The sequence below is a fragment of the Eptatretus burgeri genome, chromosome 16, assembly GCF_056783735.1.
Source record: "Eptatretus burgeri isolate ZD-2024b chromosome 16, Ebu_testis_v1, whole genome shotgun sequence".
NCBI lineage: Eukaryota > Metazoa > Chordata > Myxini > Myxiniformes > Myxinidae > Eptatretus > Eptatretus burgeri.
Window position 1 is genome coordinate 10,897,351 of NC_140976.1, and position 23,827 is coordinate 10,921,177.

General features: G+C 40.2%; 1 pseudogene across 1 annotated transcript in view; it reads right to left on the bottom strand.

The window, feature by feature from the left end:
* Positions 1 to 6,416: 6,416 nt before the first annotated feature.
* LOC147010508 (cathepsin K-like) overlaps positions 6,417 to 23,827 on the bottom strand; it is a 36,877-nt pseudogene continuing 19,466 nt past the window's right edge. Inside the window, exons 6-10 of the transcript XR_015052229.1 lie at positions 19,735 to 19,926; positions 15,603 to 15,769; positions 14,965 to 15,067; positions 10,866 to 10,965; positions 6,417 to 6,939 (exon numbers count right to left, since the gene is read on the bottom strand). The product of XR_015052229.1 is annotated as a cathepsin K-like (transcript). The remainder of the gene's footprint in view (positions 6,940 to 10,865; positions 10,966 to 14,964; positions 15,068 to 15,602; positions 15,770 to 19,734; positions 19,927 to 23,827) is intronic.

Genomic DNA, 23,827 nt, shown 5'->3' on the forward strand with positions numbered 1-23,827 from the left:
CTGTGCCTGCACGTGACACTTCTTTGTATAATGGGTGACACATGCTGGTGAAATTTGAACTATTGTTTACCCAGAGATACTCTTTAACAGAAACCAGTGGAATGTCCCCAACAGTAACTTTCCTCTTTGGAATGATTTTCAATTTTGTTTAACTGCCAGACGAAATTTTATTTTTATCTCACTTTCTGGATGCTTGACCAGGATGAATGCCTGGTGTTGGCTTTATGGTTCGGGTGGTGGGCTTGGGATTCTAGGGTCCTGAGTTCAAATCCCGTAGCCATTGAATTAATACCAGGTGGGGTTGACTCAGCCTGTTTTCCTTCCGAGTTCGGCAAAATGATTACCAGCTTGCTGGGATGATTCAGCCATTCTAGTATCCTGCATGAGAGTGGCGACCCATCCAGGATTGTGCCCAATAGCCCAGGAGACTGCTTCGGCAGCACTGACGCTCTGTATAGAGTATAGTCCTGATGGATGGACCGGGATAACCTTCCATACAATTTGCCAAATTCAGAGCCAAAGTACTGCTAAACTGCAGGCACGTGTTTTGATTCCTGTTCTACAATTTTCAAAATATGTAATTAAATTCAAATTAAGTAGTTCCCCAGTATCCTCTAAAGTTTTCATTAGCATCAACATAATCATTGACCTCCTCCATAAAGTTATCCTCTAAAGTTTACATGGGTTCTAAGTCCAAATTTTATTTCACTCCATACTCTTCAGAGCGCTTCCTCGACTTGGAATGAGTCACTCTATAATAAAAGGTTTATATCCGTCATTAATAACGTCTACATCTGGTGTCGCCTCCTTTTTGGGTGACCCTTCAATAGTCACTGCCTGCAATGGGCCCTTTTTGAACATTAGCAAAAGCAGTTGGAATAGCCTTTGGCTGACAATCAGTTTGGATTTTCCTTTCCAACATATGACACTGAGAGATTAGGTGTCCTCTCCTCTTGCAATAGGCACAGTTAAGCCAGATGAAAACTCTGTGGTCGGTTTCTGAACACCAGGAAAGATTAACTTCTGGTCGGCAGGCTTAAAATAATCAAACTTTGCATGAGAGTTTTCTGGAGGACCTTTAAATAAGGGTCTATTTCCCTCAATTGGTTCACTGTAGCTCCCCAGGTTACTTTTGGTTGGAAAACCCGGTTTGTAGAGATAGAGATAGATTGTGTGAGTCAAAGCATAATCATCAGTTATAGTTGCTGTGGTGTGCAACTCCTGTACCTTTCGTTCATACAAATGCATCCGAATGTCAGAATGCACACACTGCTTCAACTCCTCCACTGAAATTAACTGCCTTATTATGCAAGTCATTCAAAATTTCCTTGGAAGTACACCACTGATCAAACAAAGTCTCTTCTTTTCCAAGGACATTCCACATGGATTTCATTGTATTTCTTCCTACACTGCTTGAACTTCTGCCTGTAAGCTTCTGGGACCAGTTCATATGTTTTAAGAATTTCCTCTTGTTTTTTTTTACTTCATCATACTGTGGACACTGGTCACTCGGTAAATCAGAGTAAATATCTTGAGCTGTGTCAACAAAAACACTTTGCAATTAGAAGGGCACTTGGTAGAGCGCATACCTCTGCCACACAATGCCTGATCCAGTAGAACATATTGGGCCCAATAAAGTTTTGAAATATCATGCTATATATCGTTTTTGGCTCCTTCTCTCAAGAGTGAAGAATCACTTTGAAAATTAAATAATTATTGTCATAGTCCAAGGTCCAGCGTTAAAGACCTCTCCCCCATACGTGGTGATGGGTGAATGATTCACTGCCTGCAGCTGGATCGTAGTACCAGTATCCACTAAAAACCTGGTACCTGTTGCCTTGTCGGTTATGTAGAATAGGCGAATAGATGTGGATCCCACTGCCTGGCTGACTTGTCGCCACGAGTTGCTCACATTGGAATTTCCCTGCTCCAAAGGGTGGGACTGGTATGAGAATTGACTGATGCATTTGTGACCCTTTCCTCCATGCTTCCAATGGTACCAGCACATCTGTTTGGCGTGTTTGTGTGCGCTTGAACTGGGGTTGTGTCCTTTTCATTGACTTTGAGATGAACCATGCTTACGGCTTGTACTCCCATCTCTTTTCACCTGTAGTTGCGTCATCAGAGCTTGTACATGTCTGGTCAAGTTCTCAACCTGGGTGGACAAAGAACAGACTTGGTCTGGTTGAGGTGCAAGGTACTGTTGAGGTTTTGAAATAGCTCCTATGTGCATAGTGGAGGAAAAAGGAGAACAGACTTCCATGATCTTGTCGGTGAGGTCCGCCAGTTGTTCGATGTTGACAGCCTTTTTAGTTGAGGACAATATCAGTTGGAGGTTGGTGTGAAGTCTCTGGAGAAACAGCTGTTTTGAGATGGTATTCTCCAATGTATTGTCCCCAAGCAGCTGTCTCATCCTTCACAAAAGCTGAGAGGGTTTTCTGTCACCAAGCTTTTCAGAAATGAGTAGTTGGTGTTGTTTCTTTTGCTCTGAGGCTGAGGTACACCTGATGAGCTCAGCCTTGAGTGTGATATAATGTTCTGAGGTTGAAGGAGCAATTAGGAGGTCCCTCAATTCTTGCACTATTTCTGGCTGGAGAGATCCAACAACATATGCAAAGTGTGTGTCCTGTGACATGCCTGGTTAGGACACCATATGCAGTGGTGACATGCCTGGTTAGGAACTGTGCTTCAACTTGCACAAACTGCATTGTAGGATCGTTGAGCCAGAAGGGAGGGAGTTGTAAACTAACGGACGCTACCAATGATAGGATACGTCAGCAAATGCACCTTGGTGGATGCCATCATCAGATGTAGTTTCAACAGACATTTTTTTGTTTGATTCACTTATTGTGGTGGCATGATTTCATGCTTCCACTGGCTATGAACAATGGTCCATCGCCACTGCTCCCGAGTATTGGGGCACCGTTGAAGCAATGCCCCAACTATCAGTACACTGGTACTCATTTTGCCGACCTCAGAAGGATGACAGGCTGAGTCAACCCCACTTGGTGTTAATTCAGCAGCTGATGGGACTTTAATGCAGGACCCTAAGATCCCAAACCCACCACCCTAACCACTAAGCCAACACCAGACTTAGTATCGACAGACATGATAATAAGTAATCACATCGGGGTTACCAATATAGAAGATTGAGTTATCAATTATCAACTTCTACTCACCGCTAAAGGTTGATGATTTCATCTAGTCTGAGCAGTGCCCCATAATCTGTTAAGTTTGAGTACAAGTGAATACAGTTGCAAGTTAAAAAAGAAGCAAGAAATGGCGTATCACTCGTGGGTCAATTCGGCGTCATGTCCACGAAATAATATGATTCACTCGATGACGTGGGTGTCATACATGTCAAGTGCCCATGGGAATAAGCTGCTCACCAAAAGGGTTATGATGATAGAAGTACCATGGTTAAAAGGAGTGAAAACCCACTATAGATAGCGAGTCATGCAGCACGTGGTACGTAGATCCATTAGTCCAGAGAGGAAATGTGTCGTTGAAGATAGGGCTGCAAATGCAGTTTAACTCCAGTGAATTGCAGCAAAATTCCATGAACTCCAGTGAACTTCTGTTTAACTCCAGTGAAACTCTAATCCATGAATCATTTCCACGACGGTGTAAATAGCGAGCCACCAGGCAAAGAAGTGTCATTACCCTTTCATTAAGGCTGTTTTCCCTGCTCGTCCCCCGAGGGGGAGGTTCAAGAGTCCGGTAGTAGTGTGGGGCAAAATGATTTGTTAGAAACCAGATTTCAAAAAACCACATCTACCCTAATGATATTGGTTGGACAAGTAAATGGAACAAAGTTCATGATGTAAAAGTAAGAACAAATTGGCACTGATGAAAGGTGCATGACACGGTATTGGCAAAAAAATTCCTAAGTTACGATTATTGAAGGTTACATACACATATAATAGCACTAGCGATAATTTGTCAAATCTTTTGCTTACTTGATTTAATTTGAGTGGATTGGCGATTTTCAGTGCAAATTTGATTATACGTCCTTTGGAATCAAGCAACTCTGCTCGGAGCAGGTTGGAACAGCCAGAGCAGGCTGTGTATCTTTGGGTTGACAACTTGATGTGACTACAGTAACACTGTGCCACACTCATATTCTTGGATAGAGGTACCGTATATATATATATATATATATATATATATATATATATATATATATATATATATATATATATGTTTCGAGTTTGTAACTTGTAAGCTATTGAGGGGTGTGAGTGAGTGTGATAAATGAATATCATTGTCAGCCATATATAATATATATGGAAGACAATAATATTCAATTTGCATAATATGCTGCTGCTGGAATAGATGGTTTCCAGAACAAGGCTGAAAATAATGACTATAACAGTGAATTGATACTATATCTAATGGTTTTGCAACATGGATTGAAAGATGTCTGTGAATGTGGAAATAGCTTTTCAAATCTATCTTTGCCTCATGGGCTCAAACTGTACTTGTGAACGCAGTTTTCAGAGCTGAAGCCTATAAAGGATAAAGCTGGGGCAGACATGAAGCAAGATTGGATGAAGATGCTCTCACTGATGTACATAGAAAGTGACATTTTGCGGGAACTGAGTTTCGATGATGTAATTCGAGATTTCACAAAACAGAAAGCTCGAAAGGCAAACTTCTTTGGAATCTTTGGACTCTGATCAAATATGGCATTTTACACAAACATGTAAATCCCCTGTTTTATTTTACATTTTATAGATCCTAAAGTAAAATCTGTTTCATACTGTTTTGTTTAGACAAACAGCAAAATATAATGTGTTAAGTTTCTTTGATGCTCCTTTCTCAATTAACTTCAGTACCTTATGTGTAAATCTTGTAAATATATATATATGTACTATCAATAAAATTTATAGAAAAAGGGCTTCAAAATATAACTAGCCTTTTATGTCGATTTCTCAATTAGCTTAAGTACCACATACATAAATTATGTAGGCTACTGCACAAGTACATATATTGTAAATACAAATCAGAGAAAAGGGCCCCAAAATATAATTAGCCTAAGGCCCCAAGTACAGTTAATCCACCCCTGGTTCCAACTTACTGGGAAGAATGAGCCATTCTCAAGTATTCTGCGCCAGAGTGGCGACCCCTCCAGGATTGTGCCCCCGAATCAAGGAAAAACTGCTTCGAAAGCTGCATGCGTCTGAAGATGTGAAATAATTGGTTCTCCTTCTTCTTCTTCTTCTTTTCAAGAACCTCCCAAGGTGATATATTTGTGGACATGGCTTGCTTGTGCTCAATATTAAAGTAGCTTTGTACCAGTTGTTACCATGAATTGATGCACTTTGTAGTTCCATGTTAATAAGCAGTGTAAAGCTATTTCAACATACTGTATTGTCCTGATGTGATACCAACCTTCCCAAATTCTCTCAATCACCAATGCTGGATACATTTTCTATGGTTGCCTTTAAAAGAGATTGCCTTTATGAAATGTCTTTTACATGTTGTACAAATTAATTTTCACTCACCTGCCGGTTTTGTACCAACTACATGCTCTTGGAGGGTTGGGGGGCCATTGCAAGTGTCAGTGGACTTGTGGAATTAGTCAACAACAGGTTTTTATTATTTTTCCAGAACAATTATTATTGCATTATGCAGAATAAAACGAGCAAATCAAAATGAAATAAGAGGAGAATAAAATGGTTAATCATTATCAAAATGAAAATAGAGAAAACAACATGGTGATTAAACATTACCAAAATGAAAATAGAGTAAAACAAAATGATAATTAAACATTACCAAAATTAAAATAGAGTATAACAACATGACGATTAAACTTTACCAAAATGAAAATACAGTAAAACAACATGATTATTGAACATTACCAAAATTAAAATAGAGTAAAACAACATGATTATTGAACATTACCAAAATTAAAATACAGTAAAACAACATGATTATTAAACATTACCAAAATTAAAATAGAGTAAAATAACATGGTTATTAAACATTACCAAAATTAAAATAGAGTAAAACAACATGTTGAATAAACATTACCAAAATGAAAATACAGTAAAACAACATGATGATCAAACATTACCAAAATTAAAATACAGTAAAACAACATGGTGAATAAACATTACCAAAATGAAAATACAGTAAAACAACATGGTGATTAAACATTACCAAAATGAAAATAGAGTAAAACAACATGATTATAAAACATTACCAAAATTAAAATACAGTAAAACAACATGTTGAATAAACATTACCAAAATGAAAATACAGTAAAACAACATGTTGAATAAACATTACCAAAATGAAAATACAGTAAAACAACATGATGATCAAACATTACCAAAATTAAAATACAGTAAAACAACATGATGATTAAAATAGAGTAAAACAACATGATTAAAATAGAGTAAAATAACATGATGATTAAAATAGAGTAAAACAACATGATGATTAAACATTAATGAAATGAAATGAGAATCAAACAATGATTACAAAATATAACAGCTGCATAATGTGAAAAATACCAGTACTAACATTGTATAAGTGATTGTATATTCCTGACAGTTAGACCATTTAATTGGTATTGTTCATAGGGGTCCATCTACATATACCACCTGTATGGAAAGGAGGAGCGTGAAAAGGAAAGGATTGAGGGGATAAAAAGGGTAAGGGAATGTTCGGAGTAGAGTGCTAGGGGTAGAAAAAGGGGTGAAAAAGTTTCACCACTACAGTGTACGTCATATGTAGATGGCTTCTTGTGTGACACGTTGCTGTTCCAAAACGCTTCTTGACTCTACAATCCTATTTTTATATTTTACAATCTTCGGTTTGATGACTGAACACAAATACAATGAAATATTGGTTGTAAATGAAAAGCAAGTTGAGGTTATGGAGTGGATGGACATTGTGCAACTTCCACTTTCATGCCATGATTGTGTGAAACTGAAAAACAGGATAATAAAAAAAACATTCAAGATATGAACAGTTTAGCATTTGATTAGAGAAAATTAAACTCGAGTTACTGGCAGGATGGCTGAGAGGTAAACACACTCGCCTTTAAACTATCAAGCCTGGGTAGGAATCCCGACCCAGCTATAAACTGTCATCCCGGTGTTTCGCAGGCAGGGTGATTCTTCAAGGTGTGTGCCGTCCCTTGCGTCAACATTAAAGGGGGTCCTGCCTTCCACTGGCAGCATTAGTTGGTCGATGTTAAAGACCCCATGGTGTCCTTCACAAAGAGTAGTTGAGCTATCGCTGGTGTCATGGCCAAATAACAAATTCCTGCCCTGACTACTGCTGGAATGGCTCAAACCACCCCAGTATAGTCCTTGCTGAGGAAGCTGCTTTGGTGGCAACAGTGCTCTGTGAAGAGTAGAGAGAGAGAGAGAGAGAGAGAGACACATGTATTGATAGGACATGTAGAGAGGGCTGGATTTGAATTCTGACCCAACTATAAACTGTCAGATTGGTGCTTCATATGCCTGGTGTTGGCTTAATGGTTAGTGTGGTGGGCTTGGGATCCTAGGGTCCTGAGTTAAAATCCTGCTCTTTCATTGAATTAATTCCATGTGGGGTTGACTCAGCCTGCCATCCTTCTGTGGTTGGCAAAATGAGTACCACCTTGCTGGGATGATTGAGCCATTTGAGTATCCTGTGTCGGAGTGGTGACCTGTCCAGGATTGTGCTCAATAGCCCAGGAGACTGCTTTGGCAGCACCAATGCTCTGCACAGAGTTTGGTCCCAATGAATGGATGGATTGGTGCTTCATAGGCAGGGTGATCCCACGTGTGTGTCTTTCCACAAAGAGTAAGTGAGTTATTGCTAACACCTTGGCCTGACACCAAAAATTCACGCTTCTTCCCCCACAGTCAAAAGTCAATCACTCTGTGAGATGTGGAGTTCTGCAACAGTACATTGCAATGGCTTTTGCTGCCGAGTCATCATCCCATTAGAGCAAGCTTTCAGCCTGTTGTGAGCAATGTATACTCTCCATTTGCCCATTTTAACGATAGTCCGGCTCTGAGCAGAGGAAGAGGGATCTATGGCAGAATATAGGTGGCAGAGCCTTGTAAGCACCACACCTTGCTGATATGACATTTCCTGGGTGCTTCAGATTATCAGTGGGATATTTCAGATTGATGGACCAAGACCTTCATGGTACTCATGTGAAGCACAAAGCTAAAATTCCTCAAACGAGTACCTAAGTTGTTTTGTCCTGTCAGATGCAGTATTTCAGGGTTTCCCCCAAAGCACTGCAGAATATCGAGCCTGAAATGTTTAAAAGTTTGGTCCTTGCACTTGCAGCTATCACCGGCACCGTGGCCAAAATACAAATTCCTGGCAGATTGGTGACCTGCCCAGGATTGTAACCATAGCCAAAGAAACTGCTTCAGCAGCACCGACGCTCTGTGTAGAACATGGTTCATGATCTGATCCTCACACCGAGGCAATCCCATAATGGTTAAAATCCGTGGAACAACAAGTATTCGTCACTTTTTTTGTCATTTTGAAAATTGCGTATTATTTGTTCTGGGGCCATTCCTCTCGTGCTTTTAGCTTCTTTGTTGTCTGGCTTCGTTAGTTATTACTCTCGTTAATTATTACTCTTCCATAAGTGTGAAATTTTTCGTTTCATAAATATTTATGGTTTGACTGACGGTGAATCGATTCAGTTTGTTTTGGCTCGATCTATATATTACATCATCTGCTAGTGTAGGTGATGCTCGGTGATGGTGATGTGGTAAGGTGGGAAGGGGAGAGAGGGTGAGGCTAAAACCATAAAATAAAGTGTTGGGAGACAAGGAAAATATTTTTAGGAGCTCGGAATAAGGCAAGGGAAGGGGAAAGTATGAAGCATGTGGGAGGGTGAAAAATGTCACCCTATTTATGTACATAACAAATATATTTCCCCTGTCAGTTTACAGACAATTTTTGACCACTTATTTCTGAGGAAAACCCTGGGGCATGATGCATGTTTGGAGAAAAGGTGAGCAAATACATGGTCTAATGAAGATACATCCTTGTTTTATGAACTCCTTGTACAGTAGTACATGTATCAAACTCTTTCAAGATTCTTTATGAATTGTGAAAAAGAAAGATAAATTAAATTTATAAATCCTGATTGAAACGGATGTTTTGTTAAGATGAACGATCCTAAACCCACCCGTCCTCACAAGAGTTCACCATGTTGTGCAATAATTTATAGTAAAGATACACTCTTTATATTGTTACGAATTTGGAATTTGATTGCACACAACATACAGGTTCCTTTAATCAGCTATGTCGATAAGTGCATGTTCCCTAGATAGCTCACCTTCCATTGTTTAAATGTTCAGAAATCGATGAGATGCGCTGCGGATCGATTTAATTGTTAGGGAGCGAACAATGGAGATGTCCCTCCCCATCTTCTGTGAAGAGGAAGAAGAGCCCAGCCGTCCCGTGATTCATGACGTCAACAACTCCCTCCCACCCGTGGTTGAGCGGGGGATGGATCACGAGGGCATGAGTCACACCAGGCGCGGGGAAGGGGGCGGAGAAGGATAAAGAGGAGATCCTTTCTTTGTTCGGGTTCTGCGTCGTTCAGCAGACCTTCGGGTCCTTCTTGGCTCGGTAGGCTTTTTGGAGAGCTGCTTTGTTTGGAAGAAAGTTGAGCCGGTTGCTCGGCTCGAGCTGCGAATGGTGGCTTCTTCTTCTTCTTGGTTCGTGGAGCTCTTTGTTCTCCGTTTGGTTCCCGGCTTGGTGCGACTCATCGGCCTCTTCTTGGAGGTTGTTCCTCGGGGAAGCGACGCATCGACGGGAAGGATCGGTGCCGCGTCTCACCAGCACGTGTTGAGAAGCACGGGAGGATTCGCAGGAGCTCGGGAAGGATCGCGGCTCACGGCGATTGGATCCAGCTCGCTCTCGCTGGAGCCCTGGTCCGGACAACTTGAAGACCACACGAGGTGGAGAGGTTCGAGATAGGCTCTGGGTTTCAGCTCACCTGTCCTCCGAGCTGGAGCCCGTTATTAAAGGTCTCAGCCACCATTTCTTGGGTGTGTGTGTGCGTACGTGTGTCCGTGGGCCCGTGTCTACTAAGTAGTAAAAACTGTTAAGTGATTGTGTAGAACCGTTGTAGTTCTCCTGTCATACGTGTTGGCCTTGTATAATTGCATACATGTTCGGCCTTGCATAATTACATACCTGCATGACTGCATCATTGTTTACGTGTGCTTTGTAAATAAATGTTCTTGTTCAAATGTTAACCCGTTCGTTGCGTCCTCTTCCCTTAATTGAGCTGCCATCTTGCACTCGGAATATAGTTGGTTTTTAAATAGCCGGTAAAGTGATCGGGTCCAGCGGGACTGCGTGATAATACCCCGCTCGGTTATCCCAAAAGGAAGCAAGCTGCTTAAGCGGCTCGTTTCCAAGCGGCCCCGTTGAGGTACAGTCTCTCGGTAGTCTGCCCGCGCGAATAATTAGGTATATCGACAATTCGGCGATTGACCCTGTCGCGCGTGGGTGGAATATTGACTAGGCTGTCGTGTGCTTAAAAACACACCCGTGGCTGGTTTCCGGCGTTGATCTGGAAAACCACGACTGGATTGTCCGTTCGGTGGGCGAGACGGCCGCCATTCGCTAAACGCGGTCGTTCGCACACCGGCGGGTGAGAATTCACAATATCAAGGTGCGAATATATACAGCATATAATTAGTTCAGAAAGAAACATCAGTGTGTCATTTGTCTATTCCATACAACAACAAAATACTTGATGTGCTGATAAAAATAATGAGATGTGCTGAGCAGTTTGTTGTAGTTTTTGTGGTTGTTCATAAATCTGCAAAATTAATGATGGAGTAAAATCCCAACAAGTAAACTTTAAAAATTCATACCTAGACGAGGGGAAAAACAGCACGACTTGCTATTCCACACTGATTGTTCTTGTTTCGACTCATAAGCACGTATCCGTTCATTCCCCACCATGTACCCCAGCTGCAAACACAAGATGGATATGCATTCGGACATTTGGTGAATATTTTCCTTTATAATTTATGTCAACAATATGACAACTAGAGAGTTCATAGAACACCTTACCCTTTGCTGTGTTAAAGTATAGGCTGCAATTCAATTGAACTATAATAATGATTTTAAAGGAAGAATTAAAAGAATCCGGAAATTTAGAGCTGTTTATGTAGTTTGATATACCGCCTTATATGACATGTCCAAGTACTGTAAAACTGGAGGTTTTTGGAAGCGATTAGAAGGCGATTTGTGTTCTGCAGTGTTCAAATATATAATCAAATTTAAATAAAATAAACATTGTAAAAGTTGTATAAACAAACGGATTCGAGAAATTTACCACCATTCACGCAGTGGCTATTACATCACCATATTTAACACATTACATTAGTTATTCATGCCTGTTGTTTGTGTCCTTTATGACATCCTTAAAAACAATGTTTCCTGCTCGGAATGATTTTCAATTTTGTTTGACTGCCAAACAGACAGAGTAAAAAAATTATGTCACTCCTCTCTGCGCATGTGCGATTGGGACAAATTCAGAGCCAAACTAATGCTAACCTGCAGGTTCGTTTTGTGATTCATGTTCCGATTCGTGTTCAAAATATAACAATCAAGTGAAATTAAGTTGGTCCTCCATCATAAACTGACATTTGTGGACCATGCGGACAGACAGAAGTGAACCAATTACTTAATCCTGCTTTTCGCTTCGCACGCATGTTGTAACAACTGTCTGCATGAGTTAAGCAAGATAACTTGTTCTTTTATTAAAACTTATTCATGAACGAAACTAAAGTATACTGTACATGAAAATGTAAATGTGTATTATGTGGACCTTGAAGGGAACTAAACTCAAATTCCAAATGCTGAGAATTATCATGTTTGACGATTATCGAATGTTTCACTTTACATCCTTATTGTCCTTACATAACACGACTGACGAGATCCAGTAGACCCAGGTCAGGGATGGGAGCACGCGTCGGAGCAGCGCGTTGACCCAAGGTACAAAGTAGACCCAAGGTATAAAAACTATAGGACTTCTGAGTTCTGAGCTCCCTTGAAAGGCAGGTGTGAACAGATTTGTCTTGATACTTTTGGGAGGGGCTTTTGTGTTGCATTATGATGGAATTATAAAAGTTTGTGGCGATGTTGGGAAAAGAAGGAAGAGAATTAAGGAACATTACCCCCCCGTCACCACAATTCTTCCTTTTGTGCTGTCAAACATCCCTTTGTTCTTCAACAACTATTGTCCTTTCTCACCATTTTGTGTCTATTGACCATTTGCCGTTTGTTATTCTGATATTTCATGTGTCTCAATACCTCAAAATAAACAAGGAAAATGTCCACTATCAGGGGGGCAGTTCACTCTCATTGGAATGCCTTATTTGTTGAAATATTTTCCCACAAAAAATTCAAAAGTGTGAAATATAATAAAATTAACAGCATCTTTACATTTCTGTTGGTCAAAACAATTAAAACCCAAATATTTTTCTTAGAAAAGAATGACTCATCAAACGTGATTTATAAAAACTCATTGGAAGCATTTAAAACTTTATCAACAACACTAAAGAGTGCATCCTTAACCAGTGCTAAATCCAAAATTGTATACGAGGTCGAAAAATCAAAAACATCAACAGATTTAATATTGAAGAATCTAATCCTATTTAAGAACTCTAAAGTGGAACTTCTTCTTGTTCTTCTTCATTAATGGCCACTATTATCCCACATTGTGGGGTCGGCCAGGGGAAGCTTGGCCCGAGTCTTCACGAACAGCCTGGCCAGGCCTGACATTTAGGTTGTTAGGGCAGGAATTTGGAATTTGGAATTTGGCTATGGTGCCAGCGATGACTTGCCTACTCTTTTCAAAGGACACCATGGGATCCTTAACATCCACCAACAAATGCTGGCAGCCAGGATTCTCATTTAACATCCATCCAAGGGACAGCACACACATATTGATGAATCACCTTGCCTATGAAACACTGGGATGACAGTTTATAGCTGAGTCAGGAATTGAACCCAGGCTAGACAGCTGAGAAGCAGGTCAGCTTCGAGGCAGGTGTGTACCTCTGGACCCTCTTTCCAGCCCAACTCTAAAGTGGAACTAATACTCCGGAAAGTGTTCATACCAGAATTCTTCCTGATTGCTCAACAATACAGTATTTCCGAAATTTCTCCCCAACCACTCGTAAACCTGAGTTAACCATAACCGTCAACTGTTTCAAAGTACATTGCCGAGCACCTGCTATAAACCTAAACTTATATGGGTTTTTATGGAGCTTAGGGATCCAGCACAAAAATAGGGGCAATACCCCTGGGCGCTCATCTGGTAGCGGCTGGATAAGAAAACCAGGAAACCACTGGTGGGTGTGGATAACCCACAAAATATGCAACGGAGAAGAAAGTAAACACCTATGGATTTGTTTTTTTCAATGCAGTGAACAAACGTTGGGACGTCATGGGTGATGAAGGTTGTGGTCAAGTTTCATCAAAATTGTGTGCGAAGTTTCTGAGAAGAGACAAAATACTTATTTTGGGGGGCAACCCCCCCCCGTAAAACCCCTTAGACCCCGCCTTTTCTAATGCTGTGAACAGACTTTGGTACGTCATGGGTGATGAAGGTTGTGGTGAAGTTTCATCGAAATCGTGTGTGTAGTTTCAGAGAAGAAGTTGCAAGTGTTTGTGGACTGACAGATGGATGGACGGACTGACGACGTGCCATCCCATAAGCTCCCTGGATCTACGTGCCAGGTGCGCTAAAAAAAAAACAGGGAATACATAAATTTACCTCTTTACATTTATTGTTAAAATTATGACCCAAAACTTCCTGATGCTTGGCTATAATGTTTTGGCTCAAACAAAATAGATGTCATGGCTGATCAGGATACCTAGTGGCAAGGGGCTGTTTTACCTGGTAAACTGTAGAACCAATACCGACAAAGTCAAGCAGTCAAGGTATAACGGCCATTAACCCAACATTAGACAAGATCAAAGTCAGCAGCTACTTCTCTTTCGTAAAAACGAGGGCAAGGCAGCTCATGCCCCCGAAATTAACAAAAAGAAAAGAACAAAAAAGAGAAGCACGAAAACTTTCCGTAAGTGTTTTCCCAGGAATGGAAGTTGTGATACAAATTTAAGTTTTTCCTTATTTTCCATCCTTTTTGGTTGGTGACTAATGTATGTATCTGTCGTGTACTTCTGCAGCCTAACCATAATTATTTCCAATTGTCTTCACACATTCTTCTTCCTCGACCTCTTTTCTTCACTATTAGCCGAGTCTCATTCACTCACATGTTACATTGTGCCCTAATCTTTTGTATTTTCTTTTATTGATGGTCCTGAAGAAGCCGTCCTCTGTTCACCTTCTCTTCTCACTTCCTCATTGGAAGTGATTTTTCCTCCAAGAGATGTTGAGCACATAAGTGATTGTCCAGATTACAAACATTTTTATCCTCCTAATGTCTGTTGCCAACAATCACAACAGTGCTTTGTATTTAAAAGCTGACATTGAAGGAATCATCGCCTCGGTGTACGGCGGCTGATGAGTGGAAAGGTAACTGTAAATGAATGAAGGTAATGGTTTGCTTATAGGATGTTATAATATGTTGTCTGCTTGGTTAAACAGTAGAGAAGATGTGTTTTATGATTCTAACTTTCACAGCAAATAGAAAATGTGTTTATGCCAGATGCTCATTACACACCCTCTCTGCCTGTGTGAAATTCACTAAAGTTGCAGTTGCTGCATAAATGGCAAACTTTTCAAACTAAGGTCAAGATTGATCACGGACCTGATGTTGGAATATATTTTCAGTTTTAAAAATTTGATTATACCGTCTCCTTAAGGTAGACTCACAAAAGGTAACTCGTTCTTCAAATCAAATGTGTGTATTTGTTTTAAGGAACCTAAAAGTCAACTATTTTTCCCAAGAAAGAAAAATGAATTCAAGTAAATGAGAGTGAGCCTAAAATTACCTGTTTTTGACGAGCCAGTAGTCTTTTCCATCCAGTTCACCATATCCAACCACCAAGACAGCATGGTTTAGAAGGTGGTTACAGGATTGATCATCATAAACACCTGCAGGTAAGCAAACATGCAAATCCATCAGTTTACACTTTTCATGAAAAATGATAATTAAATTGTTGGAAGTATTGGTCTTCCAATTAATTTTTTATTTCATTGTTGTGATGCACAGTGGATTTCTTGTGGTGGCAGGATAGCTTAGAGGTATGCACACTTTTTTTGAGCTGTCTATAAGTCTGGGTTTGAATGTTGACCAAGCAATAACGTCACCCTGGTCTGGTGTTTCGCATGCTGGATGAGGCACGAGCATGTGTACCATCCATCGGAATGACATTAAGCCGGAGGACCTGTCTACCAGCACTTGAGGCATTGATAGACATTAAATATCCCATGGTATCTTTCATGGAGATAAAGGAAGTTAGCGCTGGCATCCTAAACAAATTTAAAATTGCTGCCACCTTCTGTCAAATGTCAGGCCTGGCCAGCTAGTTCCAGAAAGACTTGGTCTGGAATTGTTCCACCTGGCTGAACACCTACAACCCCAGGCTACTCGACCACAATGTATTATTTCCCAGTCCCATGGTTTTACCACATTTGTAAAACTGGAAAAAAAATAGATGAAGCATCGATTGCGACGGAGATCGGTCCAATTGCAGCAACGGCAATTTTTAGGGCTGTCTCATTGCGACTTTGAATGTATCGAAATCCTTTGCACTTTGCTGCCACCAGGGACTTGTTGAATCTGCATTTCAGATCCTGAAACATAAAAAAGAAGGAAACCATTATAACAGTCCTTGGAGCACTACTTTCAGTGAAATAAACAAAAGTTGTAAATCTATTCCAACATATTTATTCCATGTAAAATTTGCTGCTCAGAAGTGGTCGCATCACATATTACCAAACAAGACAAAATGCTGAACACAGCTTGCAAGTTGGGCTGCAAATCTAGTTTTAACGATCTAGTAGTCTAGTAGGCTAGATCTGCAAATCTGCAAATCTAGTAGGTTTTGTCTCTCATCCTGCATTCAACAATTGCAGTTGTGGAACCAAAATGCTTTGGGGTCACTTTAATACTTTATTTTGTTATTGACAAGTTATCTTGTTCCGTCAAGTCGTGTCCGACTTCTAGTGACATTCATGATCAGATTTCTCCAAACATTCTGATCTTGCACTGCTCCCCAAAGCTCTGCCAGTAACAGCTTGGTTGGAGCCTTGACCCTATCCATCCAGCACATCTGCAAGGTCTGCCCTTTCCTCTTCGTCCCTCAACCATACCCATCATGGTTGATTTTTCCAGACTTTCGTTTTCTGCACGCATAATGTGTCCAAAGTATGACAGTTTTTGTTTTGGCATCAGCGCTTCTAATATACATGGTAAGCCTAGTATTGGCTTTACTGTTATGGTGGCTGGTTTAATATGTTAGGGTCTGGAGTTTCAGCCCCTATCGGGCTGTTAAATAACACCAGGTGGGTTAACTCGTATTGTTGTCCTTCCGATGTTGGCAAAATGAGTACGAGCTTACTGGAAACAGTGGGCACTGCATCAGCAGAACAACTGCGCTCCCAGCAATGATGCAACCACCAGCCACAGGCTGCATACGAAATAATAATGTACATGGTGGTCTAATTTCTTCAAACATTGATTTGTTTGTTATTCTTGCAGTTCATGGAATTTTAACATTAGTCTCCAACACCACATTTCAAAACTGTCAATCTACAACAACTGTGGATGACCCTTCACAGTGGCTGTACCCCTCAATGCAAGTCAAGGTCCAAATAATCCCCACTCTTTCATCTCTCTCTCTCTCTCTCTCTCTCTCTCTCTCTCTCTCTCTCTCTCTCTCTCTCTCTCTCTCTCTCTCTCTCTCTCTCTCTCTCTCTCTCTCTCTCTCTCTCTCTCTCTCTCTCTCTCTCTCTCTCTTTCTTGTCTGAGCTTTTGATTGCTTCCGTCCCAAGAGTACACCATCTTGTATGTGCAACAACAACAACAGTAGTCAATCTTCTTGCTACCTCTCTCTTTTTCACTGCCCATGATTCACAACCACAGATTGCAACTAGAAATACCAAAACAAACACAAGACTCCTCTTGGTTTGTATGGTCACATATTTGTCATTCCAGATCCATGTCAATCCAGACATTGTTGTTCTTCTCAATGCTAACCATCTATTATTAATTTCTCTTCCACATTTTACACTCACTTCCATCTTAGAATTCAAGAGAATGAAACTTTCCACGATTTCCACATGATTTTCTCCCAATCTGAACATGTCGATCTTCTTCGTTGACAACGTTTTGGTCTTTTTTTAGGTTTAAATAAAGACCAGTGTTTTCACTTTCCTTGTTCACTGTCTGCAGCAGTTTCATCAAGTCCTCTTTACTTTCTGCCAACAGAGCAGTATCATCAGCAACAGAGCCAATGGAGCAGGATTAGATTATTGATCCGTCTTCGTTCAATCCTGACTCCAGCCTCTGTATCATCCAAGTTTGATTTCATCATGATGTACTCACAACATGGATTGAACAAGTAAGGGAAGATAATGAACCCCTGTCTGACCCATTTTCCATTTCCAAACTATTAATTCTGTTTCTCCATTCTCTGTTCTTACTGTAGTTTCATGTTTAGTGCACAGTAACATCCCCCCTGTCTCTCAGCATAATCCACATCAATTCATGATCAACACAATCAAAAGCTTTGCTGCAATCTTAATATTCTCTTGCCTTTTCCATGATCCATCTCAGATTTGCAATTTGATCTCAAGTACCTCCTCCCTTCTGAAACCTGCTTGCTCAACTGGCATTCCTCACGTGATGAAATCTTGTATTCTGTGTTGAATGATCTTCGTAACATGCTGATTGCATGTGAAACCAAAACAATGGTTTTGGTTATTTGAACATCCTCTTGGATCTCCTTTCTTTGGCATTGGAATGTAGACTGACCACTTCCACCTTTTAGGCCATATAATTCGGCTCCAGGTCTGTGCACAGATAGTTGTTAAAATTTTGATTGCCTCCTCCCAACTACCTGAAAGAGTAAGATTGGAATTTCATCATCACGTGGTGCTTTTCCATTTGCTGGCTCTTTCAAGGCTCTACGTTCTCGACACTCACATTCCAGCACTATTGGGTCTTGCTCATATTCTCGTTCTTCAAAGGTTGCCATCATATTGTCATCTCGTTTGTATAGAGTTTTGGTATCGTCCTTCCATCTTTCTTTCACGAGATCCCTTTGTGTTCCACTCTTAAGGACCCTAATCGCAGTCCGAAACCTTCCTGTGGTCTCTGATCTTTCAAAATATCTGTTCTTTTTCTTTCCCGCTCTTTCGTCACTTTCTATCTCTATGTTTGTGTCTTTGAAGTTTTTCTCTGCCTTTCATAGTTTATCATTGGAAGTTGGCATTTTGCCGCATAATGTCCCCTTTTCATGCACGTTTGCTTTTCTTCTCTCTTCTTCTGTCTGCAATACATATATATATATATATATATATATATATATATATATATATATATATATATATATATATATATATATATATATATATATATATATATATATATAGTCTCTTCGAATAGCCATTTAGCCTTCATCTTTCTGATTGCTTTCAGGATGTTGATTTTGGCCTCTTCTTTCACAATGTATTCAATCTCTTGCCACAATTCGTTGAGCATTCGGTCAACCAAATCCAACTCTGCAAAACGTATTTTTTTTTAACTTTTATTGCATACTGGTTAGATACATTTTCAAGGTCATATGAAGTCGGAGTTTTTGATTTTTACACTTTTTCAATATGACTCGTCGTTTTGCCACAAGGACTTCATGATCTGTCCAACAGTCTGTACCTAGCAGAGTCTTTAATTGGCAGATTGCACAGCACTTTTCCATCTTCTGTTGATTATAGCTCGTGTCGTCAATCAATGTTTTTTTTTGGAATGTACAAGATGTGGTTTGCTTTGTTTTTTTCTTCGAGGGAGTGTCTACACCAGACGGGTGATCCTTGGATTCTGGGAAGCATCTATACTAGACAGGTATAGTCTATCCTAGACAGGTCTATACTGGACAGATATAGTCTATACTAGACAGGTCTATACTAGACAGGTATAGTCTATACTAGACAGGTCTATACTGGACAGGTATATTCTATACTAGACAGGTATAGTCTATACTAGACAGGTCTATACTGGACAGGTATAGTCTATACTAGACAGGTCTATACTGGACAGATATAGTCTATACTAGACAGGTATAGTCTATACTAGAAAGGTCTATACTGGACAGATATAGTCTATACGAGACAGGTATTGTCTATTCTAGACAGGTCTATACTGAACAGATATAGTCTATACTAGACAGGTATAGTCTATACTAGACAGGTCTATACTGGACAGATATCGTCTATACTAGACAGGTATAGTCTATACTAGACAGGTATAGTCTATACTAGACAGGTCTATACTGGACAGATTATCTTGTGCAGAAGATAATCCTCTACCAAGCATCAAGGCCACACTACCATTTCTAGCAATGTCTGCCATCTTTCCTTCTCGTTTTATTGATGACTATTTCATATTGGCATAATTTTGTATTCAATGAAAACAGAGAATCATGAGTTTATCGTCTTCGTGCTGCTTGAGGTATTTTAATTTATGAATGTTTGCAATTTCACCATGAGAAAAAAAAAGTGATTAACTTCGTGTATAATAACACCATTGGACTTGCACTTACTTCACCTTCATATGGGTAGGAGCTTTCGGACTCAATCCCCCCCTGCCATTTTATGTATTCAAAAGCCCTTTGCCTGAATCCTCCATTGCAGCCCTTGTTTCCAAAGTCTGTAGAACAATCCACCAACTGCTGCTCACTTAGCTCGATGAGATTCCCTGTTTTTGCAAAATGCTGCCCCGACAGAGCACCAGTCTGCATGGGAACAGGCAAGACACATAGGAGGTGGTGGTGGGTGGTGGAGGGGGGAGAGTGGGAGGGGGTGAGGGGGTGGGTGAGGTTTACAGTGATGACGATCGTATTCAGGTTTAGTCCAGCCAGAAAATGTTCAATAAAGAAAAATAAAAATTAATTCCCAACTCCAGGTGATGTATCTCTTGTACGCAGCACCAAAATGCAACACCACACATTAGGGAATGGCTGACGGATTACAGTTTACAAGTGTAAACTTTTGACGTCCAAATTTGTTTTTTATTTCAAAAATTGCTGTTGATGAGAAAGAGGATTATATAAAGGTTTATCATTTACCTTCTGTATATGGGAGAGAGGAAAAGATGAGATAGGAACAAAACCAAAAATCATATTGAAGTGGGAAAGCATTAGAAAGGGACAGTGTTTATGAAGAGGAGCAACCCAAGCACTTGTACTCGATGACTAATTTACTCATCACAACCATCTGCACCAGGTTTACCAAAACTACTGAAACTTTAACAAACTATCCAGGGTTGTAAATTCATGATTGTAAAATTTCTAAAATGTCGTTCCTGCCACAAGCACTTGATACAAAATGTTGTTAATTCATATCAGACACAACATTACACCATTTCAGATGGTTTGATTGGGTTTAAATTGGAGCTTTATCCTCATCACTGCATATTCTAAACACTGTTGCCCTCGACCCATTTCCTAACACACCCAGCAGAACAGCAAGAAATGTAGACGTTGGGATCTTCACTGTAGTACTGCATCAAAGCCGAAGTGCAACGGTGTCTAAGAGGTCACAAAGTCCATGCTGCGTTGCAAAATGTGCAGATACAGGTCAAAAAGGTTCTTAAATTATTTTTTATAAAAGATATAATATGAGACAATGGACAAATCAACATAGTACTTGTCATAGCATCATATGATCATCACATCATGAGTGCCATACTCAGTTGGGAATACCAAACAGGCCAACCCAAATTTGAGTATACTGTTCAAATACTTTTGGTAATTTTCTACTGTATAATCCATCCATCTATCCATCCATCCATCCATCCATCCATTAGGACCACACTCTGTGCAGAGCAATGGTGCTGCCTAAGCAGTCTCCTGGGCTATTGGGCACAATCCTGGACGGGTCACCACTCCGACACAGGATACCAGCAAGCTGGCACTCATTTTGCCAACCTCAGAATGACAGGCTGAGTCAACTCCACCTGGTATTAATTCAACAGCCAAGCAGGATTTGAACTCAAGAACCGAGCATCCCAAGCCCACCACCATAACAATTAAGCCAACACCAGGCATACTGTATAATGCATAGTCCTGTATTACAAGACAATATCACGTAATCTTTTATAATGAACAAAAAATATTATATTCCTCTATTCTCTGTCTCGAAGGACATACTTGACTCCCTTTTAAACTCGATGACTCTCCATGCTCTGCTCGATTTGTCAATAAATTGTTCACATGACCAGTTATTGATGAGAAAAATAAAATACTTGTATCATTTCTGTTCTAGCTTTTTTTTTTCCTTTTCTTTACCACAAGGCTATGACCTTATATTAGGTTTCATGCCCTGATCCCACTAACCCCACAGTTTAACCTCAATACTCCAAAATAATTATTTGCCTCTGCTGTGTCAATCTGTCTTTAATATCTGAAATACATTTATGATATTCTCTTCTCCAATGGAAACAACCCTTTCACTCATCCAAAACCATGATCTCTTCTACCCCCGTTAATCTTCCCTCTCCGTCCCAAGCCCATCCCTCTCGAGGTTTTCAGGGTTTTTTTTCCCCCACGCACGTGAAGCGAAAAGCGAGGTTAAGCAACTGGTTAATGCCTGTCTATCCGTCTGTCTTATCAGTTTATGATCGAGGAGCAGCCTATTTAAATTAAATGTTATATTTTGAACACCAATCGGAATGTATTCCTGGTGTTGGCTCAATGGTTAGGGTGGTGGGTTTGGGATCCTATGATCCTGGGTTCAAACCCCACTTGGCTGTTGAATTAATACCAGGTGGGGTTGACTCTGCCTGTCATCCTTCTGAGGTTGGCAAAATGAGTACCAGCATGCTGGTATGCTGTGTCAGAGTGGCGACCCATCCAGGATTGTGTCCATTAGCCAAGGAGTATGCTTCAGCAGCACCAACGCTCTGCACAGAGTATGGTCCCAATGGATGGATGGAATGAGAATGTGAATAGGAAGCCAAGTTTGCCGTTTTACCTTACTTTGACTTTGACTTTGTCCCGATCTCACATGCGCAAAGAAGAGTAGAACAATATTTTTTACTCTGTCCGCCTGTCTGGCAGTCAAATAGAATTGCAAATCAATCCAAACAGGAAACCTACTGTTTTTAAGGACGTCATAAAGGACACAAACAACAGGTACGAAGAACTAACGTAACATGTTAGACATGGTGATATACACTGTGTAAAACGGTGGTAAAACCCGGAATTATTTTATTTATATGCCCCTAAACCTCCTTTAAACCTTTATTTAAATTGAATTATCGACTTAAACAAGGTGTATGTATATATATATATATATATATATATATATATATATATATATATATATATATATATATATATATATATATATATATATATATATATATATATATATATATATATATTACAAATCGCCTTCATATGGTCCAGGCGCAAAACCTGTGAAAAAAAGGTCTCGCTCAACCCAGACAACATACAAGGTTTGGTGGTATATTCTGTTGGGGCAACCCTTCCGGAACACTTATAGGGTGGGTGTCACTCCAGATTGTGGTATAACATTTTTTCTCCAGGCCAATGTCTGGTCGGGGTTGATTCTCAAAAAGTGTCTGAAATGGGGGCGATGATGTCATCCTGGTGTTATTTAATACAATATTTTTTGCAACATTGCTGGCAATCTGACATAAATGAAGGGCAAACGGAACAGAACACAATGCTACATCATGATTGGATTGGTCATAAATTAATCAGGTTGTTACATGTTTAAACCTACGATAAATGATAGATCATCTAGTGGGGCGGCTTAGCCCAAATATTCAAAAGAATTGTGCATTTTGTGATACAAGCACCAAATTTGGCACAAATGTACATTAATATGTTGCGAACATTTTCAGATATTGGGCCACTTGAAATTCTCTCTTTATGTCCGCCATATCGGATTTCAAAATGGCCGCCACTTGAAATCTACATTTGCTATTAACTCTGGACGTAATGCAGCGATTGACTTGATTATGGTATCTAGATGTATGTTTTTGGGGGCAAGGAATCCAATGGTACCATTTTCAACTTACTATTATCCATCACAGTCTGTTATATAATTTTGTTTGGAAATGAATCTAGGCAAATATTGGATTCAACACAATACTTTGAAAAGAATGTCTTAGTTCTGTAAATGTCTTAGGTATAATACTGACATGCTACATGGTCTAGTATTTGAGGCTAGGTGTACTGGTATCTGAGGCTAGGTATATACCGGTACTGAAGATACGTGTAGATAAACAGTGTCATGTTAACAAGTTCAGCATTGCCACAAGTACATGTATGTTGTTGACTCGTCGTCATGTGCAGTCCCCTTCACACACACAGAGGGCTGTGCACTGAAGGGCAGCCTTTTTGCACTTGCAAAAGGAGACGGTGGAGCAGTTGGGCTCACTGACAACCCTAGTGCCCTACGTCGCTGGATGGTTGCGGGACCAGAAGTTGCCAGGGTGATCGAAAAATTCTAGAATGGGAACCAACACTGGAGATGGCAAACAGCAGACACACGTCATCATGATCAGACGCCAAGTGTACAGGCCTCATTTGTGAAAGATGTTCGCTCTCTCGTCGGTGTCATAGAGGAGATGGGCAACCCATTCGAGGAGGAGAGTCAGGATGT